General features: G+C 38.4%; 1 protein-coding gene across 3 annotated transcripts in view; it reads left to right on the forward strand.

Annotated features, from left to right (window-relative positions):
* LOC129727504 (uncharacterized) overlaps window positions 1-26,959 on the forward strand; it is a 330,263-nt gene that overhangs the window by 206,632 nt on the left and 96,672 nt on the right. Inside the window, exon 1 of one of the 3 annotated variants that reach the window (XM_055685385.1) lies at window positions 18,072-18,089. The exons of the other annotated variants lie outside the window; for them this stretch is intronic. The gene's annotated coding sequence lies outside the window, so the exon portion shown is untranslated. Of the gene's footprint in view, window positions 1-18,071; window positions 18,090-26,959 lie in introns of those variants that run through there. 3 annotated transcript variants of the gene reach the window in all.

Genomic DNA, 26,959 nt, shown 5'->3' on the forward strand with positions numbered 1-26,959 from the left:
GAAAAAATAAATAAAACAACCCAACAATTCATATAATAATTTCCAAAATTCTCTTATTCACAAGCGAATACACGCGAAAGGGAAAACTTTTTCGCCGATGTGAATTAATAAACAGAGGACGCTTTTCGCATTTGAGCAACGTTTTCAGTTCACCATCGCAGAAATTTTCATTGCAAAACTCAGTACGAATACTCGGCCGCAACAGGTTCTACATGGCCCTGTAGAGTAATTTTCCTTGCTATGTTAGATGAATAATGAAACAATTTATTGCTATTGCCTTTTAGCCGTAACCCACTTGTACAGATATACTACTATACATTTGAAAAGTTCCACTACACCACCCAAAATGACCAACAGAATCCCATAGAATTTTTCGCCCTCTTTAGCTCTTTGCTGTGTCGTCGGTTCGGTTTGGTCGGAGACAGGTGCACTGTATTTTGCATTCTTTTCATTAAAAGTTTACTGCAAACTACACCGAGCTATTCATTCCAACCAACAACAGTCCAAGAGTTGGAATAGTGCCACCATCACAGCCAAACGGCTGATAATAAATCAACGAGGAAAATCGTTAAGCAGTTTCCTAGTCCAACGAGGATGCATTCTTTCGCTGTGCTTAGCTGACCTGCGGGTGACTATGGAAAAGGGATTAAATTCGCGTTTTTCTTTTCTGCTGTTTAAAACCTCAATTAATGTGTCTTTTTTTTTAATTTAAGTTTTTCTATACTGAGCAATTCCGCGAAAAACGGGCAACCAATTTAATTGACCATTGTTGATTTGGCAGAAACTTTGCATAGACGTTTCTATAGGCAAAAGATGCCATTTTGTGCTATAGCACAGTGGTTTAAAGTCCATTTTGACGCGCTAAATTGATAACTTCACGTACGTTGGATATACAATTATTATTGATTGATTATTATTCAAACGCTGGTGATTTCGCTAGTCCACGACTTTCTGCTGATGAGTTGTGTTCACAACAAAAAACCTCGTTTTTACCCTTTTTAATGATTTAACCAGGTGAAATACTAATATTGTAAGCCAAGATACCACGTAATAAGTTCGTATCTATGGTGACCATCCTACCAAGCGTGGTTCAAGTATTTTAGAACATATAAACTGCATATGCTTGTTTTTGGTTCACCTCGAAGGTTCTTAATCAAAAACAATGAAGGTGCTATTAAACACTGAGTTGATAACTGTAGAACAAGCAAAGTTACCATAAACCTCAAATACAGTGGTTCCCAACCGGGGGTCCACGGCCGGCAAGGGAGCCGCGAGGCTCATCTAGGGGGGCTGCGAATATAAAACCACTATCATCAATTACAATTTAAGTGTTGCCTCTTGTTGATTTTGTTTGGTGGTATTTATTTTTAATACTATTGCATTCAGTAGTAACTATTAATTATTATTGTCGACCACCATGCATTTTTCGTTTTCGACACATTCGTACTAGCAGCATCATAACTTCATCAAGTAATAGCTTCTCGTGATTTTTGGCCATACGCGAATGGACGTTACTACGGGGTCTGATGAAGCAAGCAACCAGTTTATCCAATAGCTTTACGAGTATTGAAAATAACTTGACACATTTGTAATTCATGTACCTTTCCCAATTCTTGTTCATTACTTCCTGAGCCTCTTCTAAAAGCTGACGGATTGAAACATTGAAATGGATGATTTCGGCCAACCCATGCATTAATACATTGTGGACGCTTGTTGGTAGACAATATCGCGGGCACAAACTTACCAGCAAATGCTCAGTTGCACAACAGTAAATTAGTGTTTCCGAAGGGGCTCAGGATATGTTAGAGAAGTGGTTCCCAATCATTTTGGGTCCGCGGCCCCTTTTGCTAAACACAAATAGCTCCGCGTCTGCCTTTGCGAAGCACAGAGAGCATTGCGCCCCCCCAAAAGAATTTCAGATACAAGTTTGCGATACGAGGCTGCGTTTTTCAGTCTCATATTGTCCTACAAGTCTAATTTGTTTCACGTCTTAGTCCCAATAGGCAGAAATTCTGCCGCAGAATAATTGAAATTCCGCTTTCACAAAGACACCTAGAAAGAAACTTTGATTGCCTATCAAATTTACCAACAATTTCGCAGCCCCCCAAGATGAGCCTCGCGGCTCCACGGTTGAGAACCACTGTGTTAGAGGTTTATGGTATTTTTGCTTGCTCTACAGTTATCAACAGTCTTGTCCACTTGCTCATCTTTGTGCATTTTTCAACACATAAACTGTATCACACCAGTTTATTAGTAGGCATTGTGATGAGCAAATAAAAAGGCACAACCTTATTGAGCGGTGCCTTTGCACGTAAGGAGTGTAGAATATAACTACGCATATGAGTAGGCGAGTCAAAGTTGCGTACTGCTGAGTAAATCAACTGTGTCTGGGCTATATTTATCATAGACTTGCACCGTGATAATAAAAAAACTCAGTGAGCGTAACACAGTGAGCATAGCGCAGAGCCCTACGTAGACGCTACGGAACAGGTTATTAAGGAAATAGCCAGAAAAGTTTTCAACCAGCTAGAATTTTCATTATAGTGCCCTTATCAATAAGCAATAAAAGTGCGCTATCTATATTTTATCAGTTGCAATCGAGAAAGTCTCTCTGCGAGAGCTTAATGCGCTTATTCTTCACAATACAAGCTTTCTGATGTTGCGTATTTGACTTTCTTTACACAGTGTGCATTTGCTTCCAGCGTGCGAAAAAAATAATCAACTCATCCGTTTTTTTTTCAACTTCCTTCTGTGTTCTGTGCAAATTATATGAGCCTCTTTGTTACACACGATGAGTATGCCAAGCCTGGTTATCAACTTAGTGTTATAATAGCACTTTCATTGTTTTTGATTAAGAACCTTCGAGGTGAACCAAAAACAAGCATATGCAATTTACATGTTCTGAAATACTAGAACCACGCTTGGTAGGATGGTCACCATAGATACGAACTTATTACGTGGTATTTTGGTTTACAATATTAGTATTTTACCTGTTTAAATCATTAAAAAGGGTAAAAACGAGGTTTTTTGTTATGAACACAACTCATCAGCAGAAATGTGTCAGCAGAAATCGTGGACTAGCGAAACCACCAGCGTTTGAAGGTTCTATTGTTATGCTTTCATATGCTTACTACCGAATCTGCATCTACCTGCCCCTAAGAAAGATACAGTGATTTGAAATATGGCAAAAAAAATTAAAATAGCCCATAACTCAAAGTTTTTCAAACAATACGAATATAGTACCTTCCAAACAGTTGTGTATATTGATGCTACTAACAACTTTGTAGAATATAGTGAAGGCCTAGAAAATAGAAAAAAATATGTTTCATTGAAATATGTGTTTTGACAGGTCTATTTCCAATAAAAACTCTCTAAGTCAATTTGAGTAACAGATACGAATTTTTTATCTTCGGCAAAGGTGGTCGTATTGGTTATACCTATAACTTTACCGAAGACACCAACTCTGTATCTCGATGAAGCAAAAAAAATAAATTTTGCATCTTACTTTTGGGGAGATTAATCACAAATACCATAGCACCAAAAAAAGCAGGAGGTCTTACCCACCATTTTTGCTGAAGACGTCATAATTGTATATCCAACGTACGTGGAGTTATCAATTTAGCGCGTCAAAATGGACTTTTAAACCACTGTGTATTGGTTTAATTTTTTGAAACTCGGCTCATGTTTGAGAAGCTTTTAAAAAATGCAATTTTGAGAAGTTATTGATGATTACAAAACGGTTTCTTTGTTCGGTGTGACGTCTTCGGCAAAATTGAAGAAAAAATTTTGTCTTTCCGAAAAAAATATACACTCTCAAAAATATTATTTATTTCATGAAAAAAAAAAGTTGAAAGAATAATTAAAAATTAACTATCGTAAAAAGCTCATTTTTCAAAATCTAATTTTTTTTATAAGAACTACAAAAGATTACCTATACAAGGCAACGGGTCCGATTATGGAGATATAAGGGAAAAAAAGTTATGATGTATTGAAAAAAAATTGTTTTTCATTTTATTTTCGAGGAGCATATTTTTTCTGGAAGTACAAAATTATTATCTACAACTTTGTTAAAGACACTATGCCAATCATTCAAACCGTTTTGGCCGTAGAAATATTTTTAATTTTCAATAGAGTACTTTATGGGGAATTAAAAATATTTTCACAGTCAAAACGGGTTCTTTGATTGGCATAGTCTCTTTGACAAAGTTGTAGATAGTATTTTTTTTTTTTCATCCATAAAAATTGTAATTGTGAAAATAAATTATTATTTTTTTTTTCAAAAAAGGTAACTTTCTCCTGACTTATCTATGATCGGGCCGGTCGCATTGTTTAGGTAATCTTTTGTAGTATTTAATAAAAAAATAGATTGGTAAAAAATGAGCTAATTTAGATGATTAATTTTTAATCTCCTTTTAACTCTTTAAAAAAAAATTCAGCGTGTTTTATATGTTCGCAAAAACAAAATTATCATTTACAACTTTGGCGAAGACGTCACACCGATTAAACAAACCGTTTTGGCCCTCAAAATGTTTGTAATCATCAATACCTTCCCAAAATAGCATTTCTCAAAAGCTTTTCAAAAATGAGTCGTGTTCCAAAAAAATAAACCAATAGCACAAAATTGCATCTTTTGCCTACAGAAACATCTATGCAAAGTTTCATCCAAATCAAAAATGACAATTTAAAAAAAATATCACAACTGGGACATTTTTTGTGGGACTGCTCTACTACGAAAATATATTAGATAGAAATCGAAAGAGAGCTTCGTAGCCGCAAGGTTACAGAGTCCACTTTGGCAAGGGTGGTCATGGGTTCAAATCTTTGTAGAATCGAGCCTTTCGAAAACAAAGCAATCAAGTATGAGATTATTTTCAGGCTCCTCCATACGAAAACTTTTTTCCAAACTTAAAGCTCTTATCTAAACCCTGAGAAATTTCATCGACTCACGTTAATAATGTTTCCAATAACTTTCCTGAGGTGATGATAAGATCGATGAAGAAGATAGGAAAACAGTAAATCTAAAAAATACAAGCACTATAATACGTAGCAGGTAATTTCTCAATAATAACACTGCAAAAAGGAAAAAAACAGAAAGTTTGAACAGTAAAAAACGTTCAGACAATAGCATAAAAGATCGAAATTACTGGTTGCAGTAGGGTCTATGAAAAAAATCGTATTTGAATATTAATTAGAGGCTGTCCACATACCACATGGTCAGCTTTGAGGGGGGGTGGGGGTTGTGTGATATCCACGGTTCTTAAAATTTTTTTATAATTTATATGGGCATTTGTCCACGGGGGGAGGGGGGGAGGGTCAGAATCGTTAAAAATCTGTCCACGTGGTATGTGGATGGCCCCTTATTTTATTTTCGAGAGCAACACACAACTTCTCGTGGTATGCTTACCATTCTTCGACTTCTACTCGTTTCACACGTAAGCAGGAAAGTGGACTAATTAGCTCTAGTGCTTTTTGTCGTAGAAACCATTCGTTTATCGCCGGGTCAACGTCAAGTAGGTAAATGAAACGAGGGCAACAAAAGTGTAGGAAACTTAGTCATCGAATTAGGCTTTCGATTATTCCCTATCATACCCTTGGTAAGCAATATAACTGAATAAAAATTAACACTACATTTTATGGATGACCAACTCCTTGAAACATGTCCCAATTTTAACATTTCTTTTAATTTCAAGGGAAATACGGCTTTTTCAGTCTTAGGGTTGTATCAAAACGCTACTAGGTTTTATGTCCGGCGTTTCGGCCTTTTAACTTGGCCTTCCTCAGGGGATATAAAGTTGTACCGTTTTTCGTTCAGCGTACAAAGCTTTGCGATAGGTTGTCATAGCTATCTATAGGATCTCTTTCAAAGTACCACGTCACAAAGCACGATGCGTTGGTGGATTTAATTTCTTTTTCTCGGGCTTTTTATCGCACCTCTGGTAACACCAAAATGGACTCTCACTATGAAGTACTTTGAAAGAGATCCTATAGATAGCTATGACAACCTATCGTAAAGCTTTGTACGCTGAACGAAAAACGGTACAACTTTAGATCCCCTGAGGAAGGCCAAGTTAAAAGGCCGAAACGTCGAACATAAAACCTAGTAGCGTTTTGAGACAACCCTAAGACTGAAAAAGCCGTATTTCCCTTGAAATTTCACGTTACAGTCGTCTTTAAATTTGGATTTCTTTTAATTGTTAATTTTGATTTGGCTGAAAATTGACACGGTTGTTTTGGGTTAAGAGATACCGTTTTGTGCTATAAATATTTGTTATTGAATTACGGTTAATTTTTGGAAAGAGTTCATGGCTAAAGAAAAAACACAAAAAACATGTTAGGTAAACATTGACAACTGACTGAATTTAGACATGTTTTTCAAGTTTTTTCTACAGTGTATATATATTTACATATTTTAGAAAGATAACATACCTACAACTTTTTCGAAGACACTATATCGAACAAATCGCTTTGTCTCCGAAAATATTTTCATCATTAATAGACACTCGGTTCTGGTTGATTAATGGCTGAGCACGTGTCACTTGAGACCCTATTGTGGTCTCTGTCCAGCAACTCCTATCCCAACCTCCACGGGGTGCCGACCGGGTACAACTAACTATAGCGGGTAACCAACCCCCGGTGGAAATTATGATCGAATGTTGACTGGGAAGGGGGATCGTACGCGGCTGTATCCCCATGGAGGCGGCGTACAACAGCGTCTGACTCGGAGCAGGCGGCTGAATCACGAAACGCGGTGCCACGCCAAATATATCTAAGACGGCAGCCTCGTCGCGAGACTAGGTATGGCAGCCCTAGTAAGGGAGCATAAAGCAAAGTAAAGCAAAACCTTGGTGCTGCATTCCGATTTGGAACTCGACCTTCTATTTATTATACACAGATTTCGCGGCCAACTGTTAAGTGTACAGAACGATTGCGGGGCTAGCGTTACGATCCTGACACTAACAGTCTCTCCTGAGCCGAGACTCGTACCTACAACAACTGGTTTGTTAGGCCAGCATCGTACCTCTAGAACAACTGAAAGGGTTCAGTAAGGCAGTATACCGAATATAAAATACGAAGATCCAGATATAAATACGAAACGGAATAATCGGTATGGACCGAGAAGCGAACGAGGAACGACATCGATTTTTGGAAACTCGGTACTTGGAATGTAAGGACTATACTCGGACCGGCACGTGGTATCCTGGCTAGAGAAAGGTGAATGTGGAGGATGCTGCCATACAGGAGTTGAGGTTGCTGAAAACGGGAGAACGCGAATTCCGGGCGAAAATCCTACTGCCGGCACTTCATTTAAGTACCACATCTACTACAGTGGCGGCGTGAAAGCCGTAAGGAGAGTTAGTTTCGTGCTCATAGGGAAACAGATAAAGCGTGTCATTAGATAGAGGCCGATCAGTGACCGCATACGTGTTGAGAATTAAAAGTGAACTTTTCAACTACAGTCTGATAAACGTGTGCGCACCGACCAACGATAAACCCGATGAAGAAAAGGAGGAGTTCTATGAGCTCCTGGAAAAGATGTATAATGAGTGCCCAGGACACGACATCAAGATCATCGGAGATGCAAATGCGCAGGTCGGGTAGGAGAACTTCTTCCGCCCCGTGATTGGTAGAGAAAGCCTCTACCTTACTACGAACGACAACGGCCTGAGGCTTGTTCAGTTCATGTAACGGTTCATTTTCTGTCATTTTGCATGATTTATATGACAAACATGACATCTACGTGAAAATCACATGCACAATATATCTTATCACCTACCATCTACGTGAACTTGACAACGTCAAACAAAATGTTCTATAAGAAGTACCGCGTGAATTCTCTGTGCGAAAATATCAAAAAATAAAATGGCGATGTCTGATACAGTTTCAGAACATAAAACAGAAGTTCTCGATGATACGAATTGACGAATTAGCATACCCGGTCGATTTATTATGCAAATCGATGCAAATTCGATAATTTCTGAAAACCAGCTCCTGTATCCTAAAAATAAGAAAAATTGTACGTTGTATAGAACTCAATAGTTATCAGATACAGATACTACGTAGGTAAATTCTACGTGAAACTCATATAAAATGCATATGTCTATTGCATAAAGTTCACAGGATAATTCATCTAACCAGGTCATAATGAACTCAAATGAAAATCGCGTAGAGTTTACGTGAAAATGACAGTGGAAAATATTCGCATAACTTTTCCGGTAATTATAACGTGAAAAATATTTTGAGTGTAGTTACAGAGTACCTGCAGAAGGTTGATGAGCGGATCGAAGATCAAGTTGGAAATAACCTGAATAAACAGTGGAGGCATATCCACAGTACAACCAGCACCATAGCGGGAGAAGTGTTGGCTACATCTGCGACAGTCACGTCCAACGAGTGGTTTGACACAGAGTGCCAGCGAGCGACGGATGAAAAGAACCGCGCCAGAGTTCACATGTTAGCCACAGCTGTGACTCGTCCGTCAAAGCGTGGAAAGATACCGGGAAGCTGGAACTGCTGAAAAAAGGCTCCATCGCCGAAAGAAACGACAGCATTGGGAGCGTATTCTTGCGGAGACAAAAGGTTGCTTCTCCAAGCACGATGCGAGAAGCTTCTACAAGAAGAATGATGGAATCAGGAACCAAAACGTATCAGCCTCTGTCATGTGCAACGATAGGGAAGGAAACCTGATAACCGATAGAACGGAGGTGACCAGGCGTTGAAAGGAACACTTCAGTGTGCTGCTGAATGGTGAAGAAAACCGCGTAGTCGAAAGGATGGGGATTGAGGATGTAGCAAAGCTGTGGACCCACCATCCATGGATGAGATGAAGAAAACAGTGAAAGAGCTTAATAACTGCAAGGCAGCTGGTAAAGACGACATTCCAGCCGAACTCTACAAAGTCGGAAGCGAACAGCTGTATCGTGCTTTACACCGGATCATACTGAGAGTGTGGTCCAATGAAGAACTACCCTCGCTGGTTGGAGGTCTTATATGTCCGATCTACAAGAAAGGCCACCGCCTGGACTAGTAATTATCGAGGCATAACCTCTTCTCAACACCGTTTACAAAATTCTCTCCCGTATTCTACCCCATAGACTGAGGCCGTTGCAGGTTGCAGGCTCTCGAGGGGGACGCCCTGTAACAGATCCTCGATAAATTTCGAGAATTCAATTTGCAGACTCACCACACCATCTGTTCATAGACTTTAGGGCAGCGTACGATACAGTTAAGAGAAATGAGTTATGGCGAATTATGCTCGAACATGGTTTCTCAACAAAACAAATGAGGCTGATACTTCCCACCCTTGAAGGCTCTACATCGTGCGTCAAGATAGCCGGTGAGGTATAGACGTGACGTTAGAAGTTTTGAAGCAGGGAGACGGGCTTTCAAACTTATTATTCAACATCGCATTGAAGGGTGCTATACGGAGGGCTGAAGCCATTCCGCAGGATCTAAACCGAATTTGATCGAAACTATTTTAAAAGATTTTTTATCATGGTTTTTGGGACTATATGGGTCATTTTAAAAAGTTTTGTTGTTCCGGATTTATCGAGGGGAACCGTGGGGTACAGGTTAGATTAAACTCGGGCAGCGAAACCTTGCTTGCGACATATCAAACTTTAGGTTTTTGCAAAACAACACTATTGGCGATCGGTATTGAGTCACTTGGACGACTAATGGCCGTTCCTGTTCGAGTTCTTTGATATGCCGCAAGCGGAACCATTCCCGAAACCGATTCCCAGAACTCGGCCAGTGGTGGCCAAAACACGTCCGAGTGGCCAAATATCGATCGCCAACAGTCTTGTTTTGCAAAAACTTAAATTTTGATATGTCGCAAGCAAGGTTTCATTACTGTTTTCAATCTAGCCTGTATCCCTGGAAGGGTACTTACCCCACGGATTCCCTCGATAAATCCAGAACAACGGAAAATTTCGAAATGTCCCCTACCAACCAGGACGCTGAAGCAGAATCTTTTGGTCAAAAGATGAACCCAAAAATTGTGAAATGGGGTTCTTAAGAAGTACGAAGGATGCATCCTCAATACTTTGATGACGAAACGTATGTGAAGATAGGTTATGGGCAACTTCCTCGGTCTAAGTGATATTCCTTCAAGTACAAATTGATTTTTGCCGATAAACTCGCCAGAAAGCTTATGGTTTGGGAAGGTATTTACAGCTGCAGACAAGACATACAGATTTTCGTGCCAAGCAATTCCATGAATTGCAAAATGTGCAAGCAGGAGAAACTAAAGGGCGTAATCTTCCGTACACATTAGCTTATAATATACCTGTAACATGTTGGCCACTACAGTATCCAAATAACGGGGTGGATTTCTTCGAAAACGAAATTAATCCACTAAACTGCCCTCAATCATCAAACAGAAGATGTAGAAGGGTAAAAAGCTGACACGTAATGCGTCAGAAACGAAGAGATGGGGGAGAACAAAATGGTCACCCAGGTTAGTCAACGAGTGTCCACAATATGATAGGTGGTATTGGACGGAAAAATATTTTTTCTTTTAGATACAATAAATTAATTTTAGAGTACTCAACATTTTTATTTGATTTAAATTATTCAGAAACAAACCCGTTTTTTGTGTCCAGACTGTTCTTAGTAATTAACCGGCTGAATGTAATTTGATTGGTTTTGATTTCTTACATTTCACCACATATAAAACTTCAATTCATAGAACGAGCCTCTATCAGCCACGGTTTGTAAAATAAGTTCTGGATAAAAAAATAAGTGGTTCTCCGAAATAAAAACCTAAATTAATCCACCTAGCGGTCAGACTCAGCCTTTCTCATTCAAACTTATCATTTGTAAAAATAGATTTACATGAATGCTTAAATCCAATAAAGGTATATTTACTCTTTGGGTTCTAAAATATTGACTTTGTAATTCAAGTATACAATATGAAATTCGACGTAATGTTAGTGCTTCAGAAATAGTGAAATATAAAAACTGACTCTTAATTTCGAACAATTTAATCACGAGCGATACCGGGAACGTTCAAATAGTACGATACCACATTTAAATCATGTTGAGGCCATATATATTGATCAAAGCAGCTATAGTGATGAATAGTCTTTGAATTTCTTTTCTTTACAAAACTTTTGAACAGTATATCAAATTTTTATGAAGTTCGTTATTTGTGAGTTTGAGAGATGACTCGTTTGTATGACACTAGTTATGTTCATATAAGTCGTGTAATACTTGAGATAATAGACTTTCGTTGTTTTACAAATTAAAACATAACGGTTGCTTAAGTTTGATTACAAATGAAAAGGGAACGTATGGGGGAGCCAAACTTTGAAACCACGTGTTCAATCATAATTCATCAGTTAACCCTTAACTATCCCGTTCATTCGATATCAATATTGTTCAAATCTGTTGTGTAGTTTCTAAGATAATGAAGTTTAGTGATTTTCACATTTCGATACATTACAGACGAAGTTACATTCCGATTACAGCAAAATTCAATAGGGTGTTATGAGACAGCTAGACCTTTCACTTGACACTAATTTTGTGGAAATCGGTTCAACCATCTCTGAGAAAAGTTAGTGAGTCCAAGTAGTCTTCGGAATATGTTTCTTATCATAGCTGGATTTCACATTTTTAAACATAACAGGCAAAGTAATAATCCGTTTGCAAAACAAATCAATAGGGTCTTATGAGGCAACAAGACCTTCCATATGACACTGATTTTATGAAAATCGGTCCCGCCATCTCTGAGAAACATGAGTGAGATTGAATAGTCTCCAGAACACGTTTCTTTCCATAACTTCTGAACCACATGTTCAATCTTCATAAGTTCAAAAGTTAAGGTTTTTTAGGTAGCCCGTTCATTTGAAACCAATTTTGTTCAAATCGGTTGTGTAGTTTCTGAGATATTTCGTGATTTTTACATTTTGATATATAACCACTAAACTAGAAATCAGATTAAAATAAAATTCAATAGGGTCTTATAGGGCAACTAGATCTTTCATTTGCAATTGATTTCATTGAAATCGATTCAGCCATCTCTGTGAAAATCGAGTGAGATTGGGAGAGCGTTACACATACACACACGTGCAGAAAATGCTCAGCTCGTCGAACTGAGTCGAGTGATTAACGACATTCGGCCCTTTTGAGCACTTTTATACCTTTAGTTTTTGCAGTGATTGCTATACCTTTCTAGTAGAAAGGCAAAAAGTGAAATGATAGAAATGACTTTTAATTTCAACTTCAATCCCGAGCAAGGCCGCAATCATTGAAATAGTACAATATTGAATTTAAATGATGTTGAGGCCAAATATTTTGATCGTAGCTTTATCGTAGTTTTAAACAGTCTGCGGGTTTCGTTTTTTTTCTATAACTATCAAACCACATGTTTAAACATTATGAAATTCATTGTTTAAGGGTTTAAAAGCCCATTTATTTGAATTCAACTATGTTCATAGCTTCTGAGATATAAGAGCGTTTTTCACATTCTGACGCAGCGCCAAAACCTAAAGTTTGATCACAATGAAATTCAATAGCAACATAAGCGGCAAATAGACCCTTCATTTGACACCAAGATAGAAAGAATTAGTTAAATTTGAGAAAAGTGAGTGCGAAAGAAAGGTGCACATACACACGTGCACACCCACACACAAACATATACACCTATACATGCATATATGCAGAAAATGCTCGATTCGTCGAACTGAGTTGAGTAGTATATGACATTCGCCCATTTCAATCATTTTTCTACCTTTTAATTAGCCAGTGATCGTTAGGGGAAAGTCAATATGTTTACTTTCATTATGTGATTTCACATTTTTATGAACAACGGACAAAGTTACAATCCGATTGCAATGAAATTCAATAGCAACCTATGGGGCAACTAGAACTTTCATTTGACACTGATTTTGTGAAAATCGGTTCAGCCATCACTGAGAAAAATGAGTGAGTTTAAACAACCTCAGGATAACTTTTCTTTACATAACTTTTGAACCATATGCTCAATCATAACGGAATTCAAAAGTTAAGGGTTCTGGGGACAGCCCAATCATTTGAAACCAGTTTAATTGAAATCGGTTGTGTGGTTTATGAGATATTGATGTTTCGTGATATTTACATTTTGATACATAACCTCTAAACTAAAAATCCGATTACAATGAAATTCAATAGCAACCTATGGTGCAACTAGACCATTCATTTGCAATCAATTTTATGAAAATCGGTCCAGTCATCTCTGAGAAAAGTGAGTGAGAAAAACAAGTTGCACGTACACACACACACACACACACACACACACACACACACACACACACACACACATACACACATACATACATACATACAAAAAAATGCTCAGTTCGTCGAAAGAAGTCGAGTGGTATATGACATTCGGCCATTGGGACCACTTTTATACCCTCGGTTTTTCCAGTGATTGCTATACCTTTATAGGAGAAAGGCACAAATTATAATACCTACCTAATACGTATCCCTTTTCGAAAACACGATCGCCAACGTGTGCCGTATCCAAACAACATGTTTCACTTTCTGTCACTTCCGTTTAGCGGCCCCATTCGGTCTGCTGCCGCGGTGACAATGCTGGTCATTTTGGCAAGATTCCAACCGAAACGATGGCTCTTGTTCAAGAGTTTCAGTCTGCGCGTGCGAGCAATTTTCTTGTTTGCACCGTTGAAACGTGTGCAGATGCATCCTGGTTGGAATGCACTATAATGGCAGTATCAGCTAGCTATTCCCAGTGATTGTTAGAATTTGCCTTCAGCAGGTAAAGCTTCTAGCATAATTTATTTAGGGCCGTTTTATTTCCTGTACATTTTGAACATGTAAATTCATTCTATATTAAACTTTTTCCAGCTCTCAACTTTGAAACGCCTACTGTCAGCTATATGTGTAAACCACTATATACGAACATAGCATTAATCACATTAATTAATTACCACACCACTTCAGAAAATAATCTCTACGCAGCATTGTAGGTTTTCGGTAAACAATCTTAATTAAATTAGCATATTTCCAAAACAGCAAAACCTTTAATTCAGCTTTAGATATATCCGCAATGTTTTGTCGTTGCTATGTTATTCATTATGCGGTTATATCTTCTTCGAATGTATACAAAATGGCACAAATTCCGCTCCTTTTCCATGTTTTACATTCACAATCAGTATTGTGGATAAATTTGAGATTTAATTTGTTGTACGTTTCCATATAGTATTGCATCTGAGCTACTAAGCTCATCGGAGAACTTTGCGTTGGCATTATTTTCTGTTTGGACGGGTTGGGGTTATGACTTACTTCCCAATTTGTATCAAATGAATCCTTGATTCGAAGTTCCTTTTACGTCTAATGAGCAGGAAACATGCATTTTGACAGATGCAATTAATATGAAATCCGTAACGTGTTGTTTGTTTTGTTCGAATGCACTAATAAAGAACAAATTTTTGTTCTAGATGATATCATCCAATACATTACTATTAACCACATTGTGAATGCCGACATCCACACGTTATACAATCATACATCATCATGAGTTTAGCAGAGCAAAACTATTACAAGTAGCTAACTAAACTGATTTAGTGTTGTCATCACCAACCGCTGACATTTTGTATCATCACTTGCTAATCCTATCAAAAATCCACTTCAGTTTTCGCGGCCAGGATGTGCTTTTGCATCTGGGTACTAGAGCACAAAACATTACCATCCACCAGCGAATGCGAACAAAAGACTGTAAATGTCAGGAAAATAGCAGCAGCATTTCACCAAAATAAATAATTCATCCAAATTTATTTCCTCGCTGGGTTAAGCATTAGGGGCAGTCCACCGTAAAGTTGTGCGCCGAGGATGCTGGACAGAGCGCCAGTCACAAAATTTTAAACGAAACGCGGATTTCAGCTTCCGGCCACCGATGGAAGCAGGCTAGTGGCTTGTAAAAATATCCGCTACCATTCCCGGTCCGGTTGGTCTGGTAGCCCTGGCATTCTCGATGGTATGGGCAGAACCGGCTATTGCACTGCGGGAGCTGTTTGCAACCAAAGGTTCGCTATCCTATCCTGCGGTTGACATGTATGAGCTATTCTCTGTTTGAACACATTATGCATTACACCTTCCGGCGTTAACGTGGTAACGTTTCCTATTTGCTCGTTATGAAAATAGACCATGCACACTTGCAGTGCCACACACGTTGCGAATGTGAATGAATTCTCTGTTCAGAATAAATTTATACTGTTGTACCCATAGTACCCATTTCGTCTCCTTTGAGAGTTTCGTTCGTTATTATCCTAATGTTATATGTTAAGTTTTTTTTTCTGCTATTTGATGAATTACAGCACGTTACAGAATTTGCTTCGCACAAATATCATTGTAAATAGTAATTGTTGTGCATGTTTAGAATGCTTATCGTATGTCTATATAGAAGACTTCCCCTCCAACTTTAGTAAGATATTTGACATGCCTATCAATGCTATAAGTTATATGACATATTCTTCGATAACTAAAACTCATCATAATTCTTTTAACCCATTCCATCGAAAAGTTAACTATGGAACTTGACCATTGAATAAAAAAAAATAATAATATTATCGCATTTGAACTTATGTTTAGGTAACATGACGAATTGAACGAAATGACTTCAATTTCATTCCATTGTTTTATGGCGCCACCTTAACTTCAAGGTTAAAGAAACAAAAGTTCAGTAATGGAAAAAGGAAGACAATTTTTTTAGGATTTTCGGTTTTTATAAATTTATTTATTGCAAAATTTTCAAGAAGTAATGTAATATGATTTAAATAGTTATTTGAGATTACTTTTCAATTGCATCCGTTTTTTGAGATATTTTAAAATAATATTGAGAAAATCTAATTTTTCTAAGAAAATAAAGCTTTTCATAAGTTAGTCGTGAAAAAAACACAAATATACAAGATATACAGCCCTAGGGTTGAATGAAAAGCTGACGTGAGACTAAAGATTTTTTGTTACAAAGGGTACAGAATCCGCAGACAGAATCAATTCATTTGCTCAGTGATATAGGTATTTTATCCTCAGTCTTCCCTAGTTTTTTTTTTAAATATATTTGACAACATTCGAAAGAATATCGCTTACACTTGGCAATATTGTGCCTGTAATTTTTTTTTTGTGCTAACAACATTTTTTTGAAAAGGCACAGGCATATCGCTGTTGTTCAAAAAGCACCAAGAATTTTTCGTCATCGTTTCTCTGAATCAGGATTAACTCTATTTCTTAAAAAACCAAATCTAATAAAACTTTATCATAATGAATGGTTTTGTCTTATTTTACTCTGAACAAATCAAATTCATTATATGGGTCATTCTCAAGTGGGCAAAAAAGAGATAAACGTGTCAGCGACCTCCTCAGATTTGGCTCAAATTTCGTGGAAAGGTTGATTTAAGGTCATTATGCAAAAATCCCAATTTTGGGGCCGATCGGTTCACTCCCCGCCCCGTGATGTGAGAAAAAAGTGCAATTTTTCGTTAAAAGGATTTTTTTAAATTACAGCTTCAAAAGCATGATGTTTAGAAATAAATTTATACATGAATTTTGAAAAAAAATAATTGAGGATTCAAAAAAATCAATTTTGAGCGGCAGTGTTGCCAGATATGTTGTTTTTGCATTTGAAAAATTAAATTGTGTTTTTCGGCAAATGAGTACATTTTATATTTGACATTTTGGTTTCAAATTAAACAATTCTATCGTGTTCCTGAGGAAATTTTACATAAAAAGCACTTATCGCCTCGGGGTATTATGAGCAAAACTCGTGGTATTGCATTTCTTGTTATTATTCTGCTAATATTTTCAGAACTGGCATGATTATGGACATTCTGAATAATGCAATTTGAAGAAAATTATCCAAGAAATCTAAAAAAATAAGCATTTTGCCTGGCAGGGTTGCCAGTTATGTTATTTTACCGTTGAAAAATTAAATTGCATTTTTCGGCCAATAAGTTTATTTGTTTTCAAATTCGACAATCGCATTGTGTTGCCGAGAAAACTTTACTCTAAACCACCTATTACGTAGAGGTATTATGAGAAAAGCTCGAGTTAAAGCATTCTTAAGAAACTTTTAATTTTTTAATTTAAATTCTTATTTTAGAAGCGAGCCGTTACAGATGCTCTTATCGTATACATCCTTAATGAATACAAAACAAACGTATTACTAGCGTATTACAAAATTGTACAACATTTTTTCTATCCAACAACTCTCTTTATTTTCTTTAATAAATTCAAGTATGATCGGTCTACAGAATCGGATGCTTTGAGGTATACGATTAGACCACAGTATCTGCCTCTGATTATTGTGTATTAACAGCAACACATCTGAGTCATCCTTATAATCTTCTGGTAGCGCTCGATGGCATTGTGAATATACAATTGAACCATCCATACCCCAGCTACTTAAAAGAATCAACTCTGTACCCAGTCAACCACAAATGGTATATCAATGTATGAAAACTATCGCAAATGTAGCTCAACGAAGTCGAAATCATATAACACGCTTTTTATCATGCGCAGAAATTCATCTTCAATTGTACATATCATGGTGGAGTCTTACCGATTTACGATTGTAGGCTTAGAGTTGTAAGACAGTGTGAAACAAATCACTTTCTATCGGATATTATCGTATATTAAGACGTATATCAATGAATTGCATACCATTATTTCTCAGTACGTATATTGCCTCCAAAATAGTACGTATATGCTGTTTTTGCGCATCAATTGCGAGTTTGTATGATATATATGAGTGCGGATATTGGAATCAAAACATTATTATACGTATGAAAATGTTGACTGGGTAGAATCTAGTTCGTTGAAATCTGCTTACTGATCTCTACATCGACTATTTTCATTACCCGCTTCACTGTATTTTCCATTAACACCCGCAATTTCACTTTTATTTTAGATCCTATTTTTTCGATGAACTCTCTTGGAGGGCTTCATGTCTTCTTCACTGCTCCTGTAACGGCGTGATGAAACCTCGATGATGACTCCGTATGGTAAACTTAGTATTGAAATTTACTCGATCCTGTTTATAAAAGAACACTAAAAGCCTCTTCTGCTGACCTTCTTCCAGGTTGATCAGTCATGTAAGTTTTTTTTTTATTTTTCATGATTTGGCCAATGACTTTAACTAGATTTACTTTTTTGATAACAGGCCGTTCGATCGGATACCAATGCTGTCCATTTTTGGATCAATTATTTAATTGTCGATGATGCGACATTCTCCTCTATCGCTTAACTCAGGAAAAGGTTTCAAAGGCCGTCCCCGTTCTCGAAGACTAACATGCTACTGAGACGATTTCCATTTCGATTTATTTCTCGATGCCAAACTCTCCGTCGAGCCAAGTTACAAAACGTGTTCAGGAGTTCCTTTTGTTTATCAACCATTCCGAGGACAATTCTTCATCTGACCACACTCTCAGCATGATTCGGTGGATGGCACGATACAGTAGTTCGCTTTAGACTTTGAAGAGCTCGGCTAGGCTAGGAAGTGTTTTTCCCAACTGACTTGCCATTTCTCAGCACTTTCGATGCCATTTTCACCTCGTCCGTGGATGGTAGATCCACGGCTCGTTCACCATTCTCAATATTTATCCTGCTTCCTTCAACGCCTCTGGTCTCTTCACAACCATAGCCAACAACTCTGGCGCGGTTCTTTTCATCCGTCGCTCGCTGACAGTCACTGTCACATCACTTCTTGAACGTGGTTGTCGCTATTGTACCCAAAACTTCTCGGGCTGTGGAGCTAATAGTCCTATGGATATGTCTGCACTGTTCGATCTGATCCCTTCCAACTCGCTCATCGATCCGCTCATCAATTTTCTACGACCTGGTAGTGCTCGGGACTTTAAATCATGTCACTTCAATGGTCCTTTTGCGACATAGTGGGGTTGTGGGGTCGCTTGTAACAACGCCCGCACCGTTGAAACACAAAAGCAACGAACGCAATAACGATAATTACGGATCGGAACAATCGGCTAGGACCTAGGCAACAAAAACGGACTACCGATTAGGTACTTGGAACATGAAACTACCGATCTCTCAATTTCCTGGATACTTTCCGTGCTTTTCGAGGAATTGGAGACCCACGAATACAACATCGTAGCGCCGCAGGAGCTATGCTGGAGGTAAACGATGGTGCGTACGTACATGAATGATCGTACCATCTACCGAGGTGGATGTACACATGAGCTGGGAACAGTTTTAGCTTCAAGCAGGTGATCGGATGGTGGCCGATCAGTCCTAGAATGTGTAGGTTGAGGATTAAAGGCTATTTCTTCAACTTTAGAATTATTAGCGTGAATAGTACACGCCTCGACAAAGACGAATTTTGCGCGCAGTTGGAGCGTGAATACGACCGCACCCCAAAACATGATGTCAAAATCATCACCGGGGACCACAACGCTCAGATTAGCCAAGAGGATTAGTATAGACCGGTGATTGGACGTTTCAGGGCCCACCAACTGACGAGTGGCTTCAGACTAATCGACTTTGCCATTTCAAAGAACATGGTCATACGTAGCAGCTTCTTCTAGCATAGCCTCCACCATAGATTCGCCAGGAGATCACCACATAGAATAGAAACACAAATCGACCACATTTTAATAAATGGTCGGCACTCTCGACATTATCAGAGTCAGAGCATATCGGGGCGTTAATATCGATTCGGACCACTACCTAGTGATGGTTAGGATGCGCCAAAAAATATCCGTTGTAAACAGCATACGGTACCGTCGCCCGACACGGTATAATTTTGTGAAGCAACACGACGTCACAGCGCTGTGCACGTCATCGCTCGAAGCTACACTGCCAGATGAGGGTGAGCCTGAAGAAAATGGGCCGCGATAAACTGGCCAGCTCGCTGCATCGTCTGATCATCGAGATCTGGGAAACAGAACAGTTACCGGAAGAGCGGAAAGAAAGGGTTATCTGCCCCTACTACAAGAAGGGCGACAAACCAGACCGCGGAAACTATTAAGCGATCACAGTCCTGAATGACATCTGCAAAGTATTTTCCGAGGTCATCTTCCAACGCCTTTCATCATTAGCCAGCAGATTTGTAGGAAGTTACCAGGTCAGCTTCACGGAAGGACGCTCTACGGCTGACCAAATCTTTATACCGCGACAGACCCTTTCAAAATTACCGTGGTTTAGAGTCCCCACCAGGGTTGATATTTGTTGACACTCTTGAGTGAAGGTGAAAAAAAGCATCCATAAACGTTATTTTTTTTACAATTCTTTCAGAGTTCTCCTTTCCCGCTTTTTGCATGGAAGTGAACTGTCAAAACACCTCATTATATTTCATGCGATGGAAGCAAGACAACAAAATCAGTTTATCAGTTAACGAAGATTGTCAAGGCATCGGTCAGTGTTAGTGAAAAAGTGTTTCGGTGAGGTTTATTTTGGTTGAGTGGACTGTTTGTTTTTCTTTTTCGCTTTGAAGTGAAGATCATTTGGTTGGATTTGTCGTCAAATTTTATTCCGTTACCGTGAACGCGCATCGCACGATCTATTTCATTTGAGTATAACAGCACGTTACTAGGACGAAAATCTAGTGTATCTGAAAGAGTGCTGCGATCATTGGAAGTGAAAATTGAAAATGATTGGCTGTAATTTTCGAAGAATTTTGCTGGGGAAAATGACTTTTATCAGCACTGGTCCCCACACACCATCTTTTCGTTGATTTAAAAGCCGCATACGACACAATGAACCGACAAGAGTTATGGAAAATCTTGGACGAGAACGGCTTTCGGGGGAAGCTGACAAGACTGATTAAGGCTGCGAAGAAGAATGTGATGTGTTGTGTGAGGATTTCGATTGGAACATCGGACTTCTTCAAGTCCTCTAGGCTTCGACAAGGTGATGGTCTCTCTTGCCTAATGTAAACGTCGCTTTGGAGGGTGTTATTAGACGAGCGGGATTTAACATAAGGGGCAAGATTTTCAACTGAATAAATAATTGATTTGCTTTGCGGGTAACGTGTATATTGACGGTAGAAAACTGAAGAAGGTAGTCGACGAGTTTGTGTACCCCGGCTCTCTGGTAACTCAGAACAACTATACCAGCCGGGAGATTAGAAGGTATATTATCGGAGGAAGTCGTGCCAACAATGGGCTCCGTAAAAGACTACGGTCGCGAAACCTGAGTCTCCACACAAAGTGTATTCTCTTCAAAACGCTAATAAGACCGGTCGTTCTCTGCGGGCATGAGAAGTGGACAATGCTCGAGGAGGACCTGCGAGCGCTCGGAGGTTTTGAACGTCGAGTGCTAGAAACCATCTTTGGTGGTGTGTAGCAGAAAGGAATTTATTGGCATTGGATTAACCACGAAATTGCACGCCACTTCGGCGAACCCAGTATTCATAAGGTGGCTAATTCTAGCATACGCTGGGCAGGGCATGTAGCTGAAATGCCGGATGAGAGATTCGAAATGATGCCCTGAGATCGGAAATAGACTCCAGATGTCATTTAAAAATTCAAGATGGCGATTTCAAACTGAAAGTATTTCCATCTGGTTTTACTACGTTGGAAGGTTACCAAATCAGTTTTTATAAACACAAAAAATATGTCGATAATGTGGAATTATCTCAGTATTGTTGGCACAATTCGAAATGCTATGAAAATAATAACTTATTCTATCTTTTTGTTCAATGCTTATTAAATACAAAACAGTAAACATCAAAGCTCAATGTTCTGTTTACAAATTATTTGGTCCTGAGCTAGTCTATACTAATCGCGTGCAATAGGGGTTTATGTTACAAAGTAACCGCTTTTTTGTCTGACATTCAGTGCTGATAAAAGTCATTTTCCCCAGCAAAATTCTTCGAAAATTACAGCCAATCATTTTCAATTTTCACTTCCAATGATCGCAGCACTCTTTCATATACACTAGATTTTCGTCCTAGTAACGTGCTGTTATACTCAGATGAAATAGATCGCGCGCATCGTTCACGGTTACGGAATAAAATTTGACGACAAATCCAACCAAATGATCTTCACTTCAAAGCGAAAAAGAAAAACAAACAGTCCACTCAACCAAAATGAACCTAACCGAGACACTTTTTCCCTGACACTGACAATCACTGATGCCTTGACAATCTTCGTTAACTGATAAACTGATTTTGTTGTCTTGCTTTCATCGCATGAAATATAATGAGGTGTTTTGACAGTTCACTTTCATGCAAAAAGCGAGAAGGGAGAACTCTGAAAGGATTGTAAAATAATAACGTTTATGGATGCTTTCTTTCACTTTCACGCAAGAGTGTCAACAAATATCAACCCTGCTGACATTATCTACACTTCTTTCGTTTGCTCGTCCACTATATGTGCTTCGTGGCCAGTAGCTGCATAATATACACATTTCAGCATGTTATGTGCATGTTATAGTTCGAACTTACTACAATCAAATCGGTGGCTTCAACTGTTGACGAAAACGGAATTCTAGGGTGCGGATGCAACGCTTACTTTTAGGGAAATCGTGGTCAATTATTTATGAATTTTACTCATTGCTTTTCTGGTTAACTTAAAATAAAGTAAAGAGAAATGAAATAACACATTTTAATTGGCTGCAATGAAAATGTAATGGTTTTACTGCTTCTCAGATTTCTCGCGCACATCTGCAGTCTCACGTATATGAAGTACATTCCGTAGAATATGTTATTGTTATTCATATTAGTTTGATGTTAAATTCAGTAACTACGCATGAACCTAAAGTATGATCTCACGTGGAAACAAATAAGAGTTTATTTAATTTAATTACATGGGAAAAGTACACGTGATGAAACACAATTTCTGCTCCAATTAACCTAGAAGCAAACAATTGCCTCTAAATTACAAGTCCAACCCCTAAATCATTGTAAAAATTTCCTGACGCAATTCGCTTCTGGCTACCGTAATGTGTTAAAAATAATTCCAGAGACTTTCATCGAAGGCTGGGCCGTAAAATTATCAGCCAATCCTGTTGTACGCGGATTATCGCGCTCGATCAACCGTATACATGTAAATTTCGATTCAATCATTTTTTCGCATCATTATACTACAGTGATCAACTTAATCGGTCGCTTTCAACGAACGCAATTGAGGACGCACCAGGGAAACGCCGGATCCGGTTTCGAGCAAGCCCGAATTACTGTTCACCTGGCGCATAACAAGCACTGTTGACTATGACATGCGAAAGATTATCACTGATAAGCGGCGTGAAAATACAGTGCCTTGATGCTGGCTGTGTAGTGTTAGCTGCGCTGTGGGCTGTGTGGTGTTAATTTTAGTGATATAGCTGATCGCTCGAACTTGATACCAGCCATTGTGATGAATTCTGGGAGGCGAATCTCCGTCAAAGAGTTGTTTGTTCTACAGAACAATTGTCGGTGGAACGGTTATATAGTAACTTTATGTAACCGAGTTAAATAATAATAAAATTATTGTCACTTTTAAAACAACATTGATTCTGCATGAGGTCATGTTCTCAACAAACAAGACATCTCAGCGCAGAAATTTAATCCTAATTACAGCCTCCAACCTCAGTATCACCAAACAGTAGTTCGAAGCTAGAAATCATTAGTTTTGATTAGTGTGATTAGACTAAACTTTTCCTCGTACGCAACGCACCGTTGCATGTTGCCGTGTAGTTCTCTTTGCACAAAACCATTCTCACGGCACGAGACGATACGGTGTGCTGATTAGTCTGGTATTTAATCGCTCATTCAGATAAAATTTGCCAGGTAACGTTGCGCTAATATTCGTTTCCTGCTGTACTTCTCATGTACTCGCAGAAGCTATGTTCATATTACCACAACCTCTTGCTGATAATGTACGGGAATAATCAAGTTTCATAAGTGATTGACCCGGAAAAATGACACATAATACAATACATGTAAAATCTACGATATTGCTGATAACATGTGAGTGTAACTTTGCTGTTTCTAATTATGGCTCATGAATAACTAAATAAATCAGAAAAGAATTTAAACGATTAACATCAACCGAATTAATTAAAATATCACACCGAAAAACCAAAAAAATCTCAATATTCGTTTCGCATGTCAACAAGCAATTTCACCACCTACCGCAAAAGGCAATTTCGTTGATTTATTGTGTCAATGCAATCCACAAAAGTACTTTCAGTTCGAGTAAGGTTTCAGTCTTGTGTGTGCCTGCTTGTGCGGTATCATTGTGGTTTAATCAACTGGTTTTAATTATAGTCCTGCTAAACCCGGTGCAAATGCTCATTAAGCAAACATATCACCATTATATCAATGGTGACGTTTTCTGTTCTGACGTCCAAGATCCATTCTAGCGAAGCGTTTGATCGCGTTATAGAAAACCAATTTGCACAGCGTCGTGACAAACATGCATCACTGGCTGTATTTGCATATTTATTCTAGCCAACAACCTTATTGCCAGCTGACAACTGTTTCTCAGGTTTTGTCTGGTCAGACTAGTCTGATGCTAATAACCGCATGTCATATTACATCAAAAGGCTGTCCCGTAATTCACAGCCTGAATGCATCCTAACTGATTGAGTCGCCGAAAATGCAATCAACATCGAACTAATTTTGTGAAACTTGTTCTACTTCACAGAGATTTCTTGGCAGCTTACTGTAAGTTTGTAGCCTAATTAAATGGTGCCGAAGCGATAAACGGATACTTATTATATATAAATACATTTATTCAAGACATGATTTTGATATATTGATAAATGCGAAATCAAATAATTTATGTAATTTAGTAAACGTTCATTGTATGTTTTAATGTAGAACAATGGAATAAAGATGCATGATTGATCTGTGATCTGTTATTAGACAATGAATAGGAAATGTTTTCTCACAGCTATAAATAGCCAACAATTGTGCAGAGAATAACAATGAGTACCTGCTGGATGGGGAGTTTTCAAAAAATATAAACCCCCGGTACACGTTTCTGCAAATCCCAGTACAGAGTAATAATATAAATTTTATTTGTTTAGTTATTGCTACTTCGATGGTGTTACGCATTTTAATTTTACTGTTTTTGGCATGATTGTTGAGACAGTCGATATCACAGGTCATCGTTTGAGAAGCGTTTGTCATGTTTATTTGTCGTACAAATGTGTAAATTAATTTCCTGTCAAACGCTTTAGCAGTACCAGAAGGCGTTTACTTCGAAATGACTCAACATACACAACCAACAATCAACACCATAACATCGAGCAAGATAATCAATTGTGATAAGGTGAAACGGAACATGTAAAGAAAGGCATGCAAATCACAGCAACAAAAAGCGTAATGCAATCTTCTAACCACACCTACTGCCATCAACAACGACTCGAATAGTACGGTATGTTAATAGCTAATTAGTCTAATTTAGAGAAAGCAAAAATAAATCTTGCCCTTCTTCTAAATAGAGACGAGAGTGTAACATGCAAGTTTTTGACAAAACATTAGGGCTTGATTTCCTTCCAAAAGAGATGCCGACACTGAAGGGGCACCATGAATTCCTTCATAAAAAAATTTGCAGAATGAAAAACTACTGTGTCGTACGATTCAAGAGTTCAATCTACAAACGAAAATGTATATGTTGGTAAACAAATAAAGCAAGCAGTTGATATGTTTAAAAAGAGAAAACAGTACCCTCTGTCAATATGGGATTGTGACAAAAAGCATACGTTTTTGTTCCTTAGTTTGTAATACACACATTCAAAAATGCATGTGATCCAAAGCACGTCAATGCATATTTGAATGTTTAGTTAACAACTGCCGCCAATATTAAGTTACAATGAACTGAAATTTTGCCAACTCTACATAAACATTGGCCCAATCTCTCCGCTTATACGTGGTGTAGTGTCTCTACGAAGAGCACACATGAATACTATTAGGCGTCGTACACAAATTACGTAACGTATGAAGGGGGGAGGGGGGTTGAGTTCGCGTAACTTTTTGTTACGTAGGGGGAGGGGGAGGGGAGTAGAGACAGTTACGTAACTGTGATGTTTGCTCGAAATTGAAAATTCGGAGGGGTCAGGCTGATCAGCGTTACGTAATTAATGGGGGAGTCATGTCGAACGTTACCTATCGTTACATAGAGGAGGAGGGAGGTGGTCTGAAATCTAGATTTTTAGCGTTACGTAATTTGTGTACGACGCCTTATGAAATATTAAATATAGGGCCGACCATAAACCATGTGGGCTTTTAAGGGACTGTGGAGTGGTGGACCAAAAACTATGTTTCATACAGTTATGAAGAAATGCATGACTGGATTATTCCGGAGTGTGGAGGATAAGGTAGAACTACCTTGGATGGACCACCCTGACGAAAAATTGTTCATTCTCTTGATCTAGAGTGATTTAGCTTATAGTGAACCCCTTTCCTATACTGTACCACCCACCAGATCAACTGAATTTATGCAAAAACTCGAGGGATTTTCAGAAAACTTCCTTTGGAAATCATCTCATCCAGCCACAAACATTTATAAATCCTAATCTATGTTAAGAGAAATGACGGATGGTCCACTAGCAAAGCAAAAAAAGCAAAGCCTCGGTGCTACATTCCGATTCAGAACTCGACCTTCTGTTTATTTATACACAGACTTCGCAGCCGACTGTGAACCCTAACTATATAACACGCAGAGAATCCTGAGTAGGAATTCCCAGGATACCTATATCTCGGTGACGGAATCGTGAGAGGAATCGTTTCTGCGATACGAACAGAATCTGTACGAATCGCATTTGGAAAACCTTCTAATTGATTCCTCAAGAGTCCAAATGAATCGTGCGAGAATTCATTTCTGCGATACGGACAGAACCTGTGCAAATCGCATATGGAATCTTAATGTAGGAATCTTCAAGGATTCGTAGGAATCCTTAGGTTACTTTTCGACAGAATCGTGAGATGAAGCGTTTTTGCGATACGGACGGAATATTTTTACGCGGTTTGCTTGCCAGGGGTTTTTTACGCGGTGTTTTGACTGAAGGCGTATTTTTT

Source organism: Wyeomyia smithii, chromosome 3, assembly GCF_029784165.1.
Source record: "Wyeomyia smithii strain HCP4-BCI-WySm-NY-G18 chromosome 3, ASM2978416v1, whole genome shotgun sequence".
NCBI lineage: Eukaryota > Metazoa > Arthropoda > Insecta > Diptera > Culicidae > Wyeomyia > Wyeomyia smithii.